Source organism: Pinus tabuliformis, chromosome 3_1 (assembly GCF_031772625.1).
Source record: "Pinus tabuliformis cultivar Carrire ecotype Pingquan chromosome 3_1, CPIR1, whole genome shotgun sequence".
Classification (NCBI taxonomy): Eukaryota; Viridiplantae; Streptophyta; class Pinopsida; order Pinales; family Pinaceae; genus Pinus; species Pinus tabuliformis.
Genome location: NC_142301.1, coordinates 438810832 through 438821503, shown reverse-complemented (window position 1 = coordinate 438821503; position 10672 = coordinate 438810832).

Sequence of the window (10672 nt, the reverse complement as noted above, 5' to 3'; positions counted from 1 at the left end):
TGTTTGGCCTGAAATTCACCTTTCACCTGCTTGATAACCAACTCGGAGTCGCCATATACCGCTATCTTTTTTGCCTTCAACTTCCGAAGGATTTTCAGACCAGCAATAAGAGCCTCGTATTCCGCCTCATTATTTGAACAATCAAATGCCAATTTATATGAACATACCCGTACCTTGCTTGGAACTTGGTCTTGAACTGAAAATGGGCTTCGAATCCACACACCTATACCAGCACCATCGCTGCCCACTGCGCCATCAAAATCCATGGTCCAAAGTCCATCCTCATCGTCTTCTAAGTGCTGAAAATGTGATGTCATTGCATTCTCTGTTTGCTGCCCATTTGTTTCAGCTATTGGCTTTATGACAGCAGACCTTTCTTCACTTTCCTTTCTCAAAACTTCTCTGAAATTTTCTGAAATGTCTGGTATATCTTCTACTTGAACTAACTGACTATCTACCTCATTGAAATTATCCGCAAACAAAACAAAGGATTCTAAATCTGTTTGTACATAATTTACAGGATGATTGACTGGCTTTTCCTTACTAGTGATCATGTATTTCATCTTTTGTTCCCGATATAACTTCCTCATCTGACCAAAAACTGGAATTGTGGCATATGAAAAATCAAGCTGAAGTGTACCTTTGAGCTTGGCTCCCCAAGACCTTGAAAGCAACATGCCAAATCGCGGAGGAATATCTGCCACCACCACGTCCATCAACACATTCTTTGCTGGGATTTGATCTAGACTCACCACCAAGTCCTTGATCAAACCAATACATTTCACCCGGCTGGAATCAAACGAATACAAATCATGATACTTCCTTGTGATGTCAAGTCCCAGCTTCTCCATAATCGCTTTCGGCATCAAATTATGTGAAGCTCCCGAGTCAAACATGGCGTTATGCAACACATACTCATGCAATCGCAAACTGATATAGAATGGAGGAACATCACTTTCAGGAGACTCACCATTTAAAGCTGGTCCAAAAATCAGCTCCGGTTGATCATCTTGTACATTCACCGTGTCTAGCATTGGATCAAAATTCAGCATCTTGGAGCGCTGGCCTCGGTAAGTGCTATTCTTCATGATTTCCATCAAAGGAATGGGCACTTTCAACTTTGCAATCTCATTCTCCAAACTGAAAACTGAACCCTTCTCACCTTCTTTAGCCGGAGTGTCTCTTTTTTCAGCTCTATCTCTTGGTGCATTTGATGGCTGGTCTATTTTGCTTGCTGATAATGATTGGCCTGCTGGAGGATCACTTATTTCTTTCCCTTTTTTCTGCGGGACAGTAGAACCATTCTTTGCCGAAGCTTCTGTTCTCTTCTGAATGGGATTTATGGGAATCACTCGGTTTCTCAACTGCCTTTGCTGACCTTGTTGCGCTGATAAAGCATGCAAGTACCCTCTTTGATACTCTTCGGATTCTTCTTGAAGTGCTGCATCGTTTGACAAAATGTAATGCTCATCTCGGGGAATGATGGAATTACTCACCAACTCTTCCTCTTCTGTAATATAAGTGGGCAGATCATCAGGAGTGAAGAAGTGATTTTCCTCTCCAACATTATCACCTTCATCCTCTGATTCTTGGCTAACGAAATTCTGCTGAAAAGGAGGTTTCATTTGCTGCTGAACTGCTGCCTCTTGTGCCTTTGTTTCACGCTGCTTGATTCTATATTGTTGCTGCTGCTGACCTCTGAAATTAGGATTACGAATCTACGGTTCCGGTTTGTCAATAAGAACATTTTCAAATGCCCTCTTAAGCTGTTCAACTTCACGAAGAAGCTGATTTGAAGTAGATGCTTCCTCTTTAATTGTAACTCGCTTTTCGGCCTTCATCCTTGCTCTTTTATCATTAAAATTCGTTTCAACACTAACAACAATTTTCTGCATATCCTCCAAGGTAGGTGGATCTCTGTCTCTCAATGAATAGGCCATCTCCGGATCAAAACCATCCGGGAACTTAAGAAGTGCAGATTTTCTAGATGGCCTCAAATCATCGGGAATAGCATTGTAAACTGTATTGAATCTGATTATGTAATCTTGAACAGACTCACCCAGATTACGCTTGAGGTTGTTGTATTCGGCATTAATCTGAAGCGGAACCTTTCTGATTTCCCATCAATCTAAAAACTGATTCTGAAGTGCCTCTAAGGTAGCAATGCTTCCGGCTGTCAACCCTCTAAACTACTTTCTAACTTCTCCTCCAAATGTTTGCACGAACAACCGCATGGTAACATCTTCTTCATCTATCTCATATAGATCGAAGAAATTTGTCATTTTGTCAATATGTTGCTGAGCAGTAATACTTTGTGGAGTGCCATCAAACATGGGGATTTTACTTTGATAATCGGCTGGCATATCATGAAGATTTGCAGGCAAAGCAAGTGGGGCAAATCTGGCAGCCATTGCTTTAGGAGGGGGAGTAGGATGAATATGAGGAGGAGGAGCTGTGATAGCAGGGATTATAATAAGGGGAGCTAAAGTTTGTGGAGTTGGGGGAGTCGGAGGGGTAGGAGAAGTAGGAGGAGAACCGACTGTTGATTCGGGATAGGTGATTATAAGGAGGATAAGATTCTTCGTGAGCCGTGATAGTAGATCCAATGTGATCAGAGATATTCTCAACAAAATCAGCAAGGGTAGTAGCTTGAACACGTGACTGGAGATGTCTCAAGATAAAATTTTCAACCAATTTGTTATGTCTCTCAAATTCAATAGCAGCTGCAAAATCAGGGTCAAGGACTAGAGAATCGAGCGCACTTCCAGACTTAGTTTTAAACAAGGACAACTCAAAGCTTTCGTCAAAATCAATATCTTCGAGATAATCAAAAATAGCTGGGCATGAATGAGATTTGAAAATGGGTCTAGGATCAGTAGCCAGCTTGTTTTTCTTAGAAGACTAGAAAAGAAAAACCATTCAGCCTGTGAAAACTCTCAACCTATCATCCACGGCTCAGAGTTAATAATTATACTGGGGTAAAGTGTCAATGAAGCGCTATGTTCACCAGCTCACGGAGATTGACTGAAGCAGCGTTTATCTACTAACGCTGATGTAAAACAAGAGCGTTTTCGAAGGCTACCTGGCGTATCTTCAGGCTCCGTCTAAGACTTGTGAAATAACACGTCAATGAGCAGACGAGTAGTTTGTTCTCCCCAGTATGGTCGCCAGTATGTTAGCGCTTGAAATTTCACCTCAGGCTGAGAAAGGTAAACCTCAAGGCCACATCAAACCACTTAGCCTCGTAGCTAGCCCTGCGGGGCTGGAGAGGGCTCTCTCCGATCTATCTCGGTAAAATCTTCAATGGATGAGATGACCAATAAGGTAACACTAATTTTAGGCTAGTAAACTGATCAGAAAGGTTGATTTGGGGTTTTTAGGGTTTTCGGTGGCAAACTGAGGGGATGGCAATTTTGGGTGCGGGGATTGGACACAGTTTCTGCAGGGGGTTCTTTGGGGCGAGGTAGGAGACAGTATTGATGCCTTTGATTGAGGTGGATGATCAGGAATGACAGGTGAGAAGCCAAGGAGAGCAAACAATAACTTTGAATTCCCCTTAGACAGTAGAAAACATTGAAATTAAACAAACTTAAAAGCAGAGCATGGCAGGCATGAATTCTTACTTTAACACTTCATTTGTTTAATGTGCAGAAGTAAAAGAAAGGAAATGATTCACATAACACACTTACAAGTACATTGAGAAACACACCATCAACACATGAGTCCACAAGAATCCCAAAGAGGACTGCAAAACCCTGGTCTTCCTTAGCCAAAAATTACAGAGATACAGTGAATAATACAATGATAGCTTCTCCCTCAAGAGTCCAACCATGAAAATGAGCAAGAAAGTACATAATATAGATCATCTAACCTCTTTCCCTGCCTCCATGGGTCGAGCTCACTATCCTAGGAGCTGTTTCAACCACTTCTAAACTAAGCACTACAAACTAGGCAGTCAAAACAACTTGCCTCTATAAGCTAGGAAACCAATTCATTCATTTAATATTTACCCTTTTCATGAAAGAATATTCTAGAAGTGTTACATAAGAGTAAAAGTGTCTTAAAAGTACAATAATTACACCAAAGAGAATCATAATTCACCCCAAAAAGTCAAACTGGGTCAAACTGGCATTTTTCTGAGCTGTATAGTGCATTTTGGAAAAAACTGCCTGACGGGTCGCGCGCCCCTACCTGACGGGTCGCGCGCCTTTAGAGCCACTTTTGGGGCACTTGCAGGTGGCCAAATTGAGCAAGAGTAGGCTTGTTGGAAAGGTCTGTGAGTTTACTTTCCAACCCAACTGGAATTTTTGAATTTGGTGGTCATTTGCCCCTCCAAAATTGCAATCTCCCAAGATTGCTTTCTGCAACTCAAAAATGTGGCAGAAAGTCAAATTTTGCTTGTTTTTTGACTTTCTGGAGGCCCAAAACTTCATAAAATCTGAAATCCATTGATGAGCATATGTAACTTCTCATGACAAATCTGGAAATGCTGAGTTTTTTCAAAATGGAGTTGCCATGATGTAGGGTCGCGCGGGGGGTGAGACCCGTTAATGGGGAAAAACCTGTAAATGCCTGAAAAAACCAAAATTTGCCCAAAATGCTCAAAATTTTTTGGGATTTGTGCCTGAGGCTGAGTTATTTAGTGCCTTGGTCCTTCAGTGATTCCTCGGCCAAGATATGAAGGGGATCAGGCCTCTTTCTCCCTTTTTGTGCCTTTGCCAACCACCTTTGGAACATCTTCATTTTTGCCTTGCACACGTGCATTCTTGCCCAATAATGGTTCTTCATGTTCCTTAGCAACCTCTTCTCTTGGTTGGCCCTAGCCAACAGCCTCTCCAAGTGTGCATTTACCCGGATGAGCATGGACTCTCGCTCAGCAGGCAATAGATCACCGGGTCTCCTCCGGTTCAAAATGCGGTCACTACGAATCCTCCACAGCTCATCAAGAGCTTGTTCATCCTCCAATTGTTTGTTGCGCTGCTCAAGATATGTGATGGTCCATTGTGCCCCCTCTAATCTCCTCTGCAAGGCATCATTTTCAGCTCTAAGGTGCTGAATGATCTCCTTTGACTCTCGACTAGGAGAACTAACATCAAGATCAATAAACTCTATGTCCAGAGCACCTGATGGTCCCTCATCAATCTTGGGCTGTTTGCCCCTCCCTGGTACTTGTGCTAGTGAAGAAAGCGAGGCCCCTTCCACCTGATGTGGAGATAACACTCGCTGTGTCGATGAAGAAGGCGAGACCCCTTCCACATGCTGTGGAGAAAGTACTCGCCGAGTTGCTGCAAATAAGGCCCTCTGGCCTCTCTGATAAGTAACCATAGGTGAGGAGCTGACATGTCTGGTGACGGGGATGTCATGCTGCTGTGAAGGTCCTCCCTCCTCATGAATAACCTCAGGATGTGGTGATGATGGTGCTGTGAAAAACTCACGAGAGATGAACTCCTCCCATGAGATGCCCTGCTGAGCCAACTGATGTAACACCACTAGCTGAATCAAACCATAATGGTAAAGGCTCCTGTACTGCTGTGCCGGGCTCTTCCGCTGCATCATGGACACCATCTTCTCAATGTTCTGATAGAAGAAAACAGGGATGTTCATCATCCTCACTCGGGTGAAGTGCATCAAGAGGCGAATATGGTATGAATATACCTGTGAAAATCTACCCTCACAGGTAAAATAGAGCATGATGAGCCTCATGATGGGAACATACTCACTCTTGAGAAATCTGAAGGGAAACACTCCTGTCAAGTGTCTCATGAGTGCTGGTCTAACAAAAGGCTCAAAATGAAAATTGTCCAGCACCTTACGCTTATTCCATATCTCCCCGACATTTGGTATCCCTGTAGCCTGTGCAATCACCTCGGGTGTGAAAGTGAAGTCCACCCCAGCAAGGTTGACATGTCTATCATGCAAGTGTAAAACAAAGAGGCGAGCCAACTCCCGGTGGTGCTGAATCCGAGAGATCCTCTCGCAAAACTCATAACAAGACATGTACTGGAAACATGAAACTGCCATAGGACAAGCCTGTAAACTTGTCAAAGAAGTGGGCTCCTCTCTCCTGTGATGGCCACCCTTTCCACCCTTATGAGGCCTCCTCTGTATCTCAATCTCTGAAGCTGATGCCTAGTCATCACTCTGCTCATAGGTTTTGGTTTCTGACATTGTTTAAGGAGTAGAGTGGACAAAATGTACTGCTGCTTCTACTTTATAAAATGTTGATTTATATGCTGTTTCAAGGGGACAAGGAACATGAGGGGAATGTTAGGGGAGGGACAATTTTTAAAGGAAAATGGGAATACATGTATACAACAGGGAATTTAGGGAAAAACACTGCAAACATCACTGCATATGCATCACTAAATACATGTGTTTACATGGGAATTATGAGGGGTAGGGTTAGGGCTTGATTTTGTTTTTTACTTTAGGGAAAACGGGTAGGGTTTATTTTCTTCACTACAAATTTAAAAGGAAAATTTACATGGAAATACAAGGAAAATGAAATGGGAATGAGGAGAAATAATTACAAGGGAAAAACCATTGAAACAGCATAAAACCCTAGCAAATTTTTACAAGTTTAATATGCAGCCATATGGAGCTTTTTCTCTTGCACAATTTGATCTTTAAAAACACATTCATGATGTCCTTCAAACATAACAAGCAACCAATTTTGAGTTTGGAGGGCCTACATCAAGCAAATCGGCGATTTGATAGCTCCTTGGGTAAATTTGCAATTGTTTTGGTAAGCAGGGCGCTGACAGGTCACGCACCTCACCCAACGGGTCGCACGCCACTGACGGGTCGCGCCCGTTGAAGAAATGAACTGTGGGAACGCGCTGGACGGGTCGCGCGCCTCTGACGGGTCGCACACCTAGCCTGACGGGTCGCGCGCCTGTCAAACTCCTGAATTCGCTCGACTTTCACTCAATCACTCGCCCAAACTCTCTTGCAAATGACTTGAATGCATAATGAGGGTAAATGGAGGGAGATTGGGCTTTTATAGCTTTCATTTGAATAAATTTCATGCCCAAACCCACTTTTATAATGTTTTGCTTTGACACTTTATAAAACTGACTTTTCTTGGTTTCCTTTGTTCTGAAATTGACTGATTTAATGTGTTTGCTCAATTCCTTTTGCAGGGATAGCATCTGAGGGAACTTGGCAAGGGAGCCAGGGTTTCATACTGTCCTTGGAAACTTTTTGAAATTTCATCACTTTTTACAAAAATTTGAAAAATGACCTTGGCTTTAAAAACAGAGTTTTTAAATCCAAGGTGAAAATTTACTGTACAAGATTGAAATTTGCAAAGAAACACTTTTAAAATCATCTCTCTGGCTTGCTGGGCACCATTTGACCTTCAGAGACATGACCTTGTAAACCATCTTGACCAAAACCCTAGACCTAGGAATTTGACCTCAAGACAAAACAAGACAAGCTTGAAAGTGACTAAGGACTGCAATGACTTGATCCAGCAATGCCAAGAAGGGGACAAAGACACCAGCTCCTCCATCAGGGTTATGGCATGCCTAATGGGATGCAAAAATTGACACTGATGAGACACCTACCTATGCAAATGCAAAGAGTTTTGATCACTGATGGAGGGCTCAAGACCGACTCTAACAACGTACATAGGTTATATGAAGTGTTGAGCTAAGAAAATGTTGAGACTCAAGAAGTGGAATTAAAGGGAGCACCGAAACTTTGATCAATGGGTTAAAGGAAGCGTGAGATAATAACGCATCATAATAATAAAAGAAAAGATATCAGGATAAGAAGGAAGTACAGGGTTCAATGCATTTTATTTGATAAATTGTGGTTGAATGAAATGGAATGAGGTATCTGCAAGAATTTAAGAAGAGCATAGTGGACCAGAGAAGAGAATATTAAAGATTATAGAGTGAGCTAATTGCAATAATTGAGGAGCTCAGTATAATTGTGAATCATCATCCATATTATCCATCATCCTCGTGAACGTCATTGGAGCATTAGCCAAACCAAAGGGCGTGTCCAACCACTCAAAAAGGCATTCTTTAGATTCAAAGGTTGTCCTCCATGCATCTATTTTTTCAATTGGAACCTTATGGTAGCTTGACTTTAGAGCAATCTTACTAAAGAACTTGGCACCATTAATTAGGTCAATAAGACCATCAATATGAGGGATTGGGAATCTCCTCTTGAAAATGATTTTGTTCAGGGCTCTATAATCAATGCATAGTCTCCATGCCCCATCCTTCTTCTACACCAACAATTGGACTCCCCCAAGGTGAGGAGCTCAGTCAAATGTGGTCCTTTTGGATGAGCTCATGAATTTGACATTGTATTTCCTCATTCTCCAAGAGAGAGTTTATATATTGGTCCATTAGGTGAAGAAGCACTAGGTATCAAGTCAATTGATTGTTTGCCCTGGCAGCACACAGGCACCTCCAGAGTGGAGAGAAGATGTCTATTTATGTCTCTACAATCTTGTCCACTTTCTTTTGTTGTGTAGATAGGCCCCATGTTGAGGCTATGGTGGTCACAGTAACCTTACTTTCACCTTCTAACTGAACCTTGAAGAGGAAAATATTTGTTGTTCGAAAGATTACCTTTTGGCATTGTTTTGTTGACATCAATCAAATTAGTAGTCAGAACTACCTCTAGTACCCTAGAGAGTTGACATCCTAAAGTAACAAAGACACTACGAGGATGAAACTCATAAATAGCATGATGTTTCCACATATAATATTTCTCTAAAAGAACATCAAAAAAATTGAGTGGGGTAATATCATATAGTACCTCACCTTTGAAGGGCTTGATGCCATAAGATAAGTGAGATTGTTAGCTAACACAGATGTCTTGTCCATGGCCCAACCAACCAATGATGTGTGGTTGGGGGTGTGGCTCTATCAAAGGCTTCAATCCCTTGATAACCTTTGAATATGAACAATTTCTTTTGGTTCCCATTATCAACGATGAAATGTAGTGGGGTACCCTTCACCCACATCTGCGAATAGAAGAGGCACTCCCCCTCTTCAAGCTCATCTAGCTCTTATGGTTGGATCTTTGTGGTGTGATGGTAACATTGGGTTATGCATCAATGATCTACTTTCTTTTATTCTATTTTGAATCGGAGCTAGAGTTTACTTCCTTCTTTTTAAGTTCTTCCAACAATGATTGTTTCAAGCAATATTCATCAGTATTGTGCCAAGGGATTTTGTGGAACTCACCCCACTTTCTAGTGTCCTTTTTAGACTTCCTATGACCCTTCTTTGTTTGTGACTTGGGCTGATTGTCTTGAGGTTGGATCTTCTTGATATGTCCCTTGTTCTACAAGTTTGGGCTACCTTTTCCAAGCTTTCATTGCAGTGGATTTGCAACGCAAAACTCCTGCTTATTCCTTTAATTCAATTTCTTATCAATTTTGACAACATATTAATAGGTGGATCCTAGTGAGAATATGTTCAAGAAATCCATCTATGTTTGGATGTATCTATGTATACAACCACAATAATTCAAAACCAAGTGTCGTTCAGAGCCCTTGATACTAAACCTTGAGTGGAAGGTATGGAAATTTTTAGTGTACTTCGAAATCATCTAGTCTTTCTCATGTCGCAAGGTTGTCCATCTCATGTATTAGTCATCACAGTTCCCTACAGGGTAGAATTCCTCCTTAAGGGAATCAAAAAAAGATTCCCAAGTGGGTCCTACCTTGAATATTGTAGACTCATCTCCATTTTATCTCTCCCAAAAACATGTGCACCAATCCTTATCATGTGGAAGGGCTTTCAGGAGCGCAAAGGCGATATTTTCATTATCAAAAAAAATTGGACAAAGTAATAGCCCTCTAACAGAGTTAACCATTTCTCCAAAGAAACTGCATCTATTTTGCCTTCAAATAATGGGATATCAAAGTTAACTTGTACCTTGAAGGGTTACACACCTCCAAAATCACTGTTGCTTGAAGGTGCCTCGGCTATTGACTAAATTTCTTTAAGGATCTAGTAAAAATTATCTATCATCTCATTTCTCTAATGCGCAAGTGCTTCCTCAAGAAATAACTTGATAAGATCTCCAGCTCTGACATCTCTCTTTTCTTCTACCATGGGAGGCCACTTGGATTGGCAAGGGTGTTCATTTCCAAGTGAAACTAACTCAAGACCAAATTCTCTATATTGTGACCTCATAAGGGACATGCACCAACAAACAAAAAGGAGTAGATTCATTTGATACCAGTGATCCAGGCTGTACAAGGAGTGAAATGAAAGCCAAGAAAGGAAATCCAACACACACACACAGAAATATAATAGAGAGCATAGTAATATGGTGAAAACCCAACTTCTATTAATAAATGAAATAACAAAAATATTGTAGAACATAGACTAGCTAGAATGGTAGTTATCTTTGAAGAGAGAGAAAGAGAGATGGTGAATACATGCATTTGCAAAATCTATTATAAGAGGTAAAAAGAATGGCCTTTTACCATTAAGAAAGAACCCTAGAGGTCCAAAATCCTAACCCTAGAAGATGAAGTGTCAAAAGGTTAGTGATTCCCGAGGTGGTTGGTTGGTACATCAACCTCCAGGGGATGCAAATTTTGCATACAATATTCGTCTTGGGTGCATAGTAGCTTGTTGGAAAGAACTATCACATGGACTACAACATTCAATTGGGGCTAGGGCATTCCAGAATA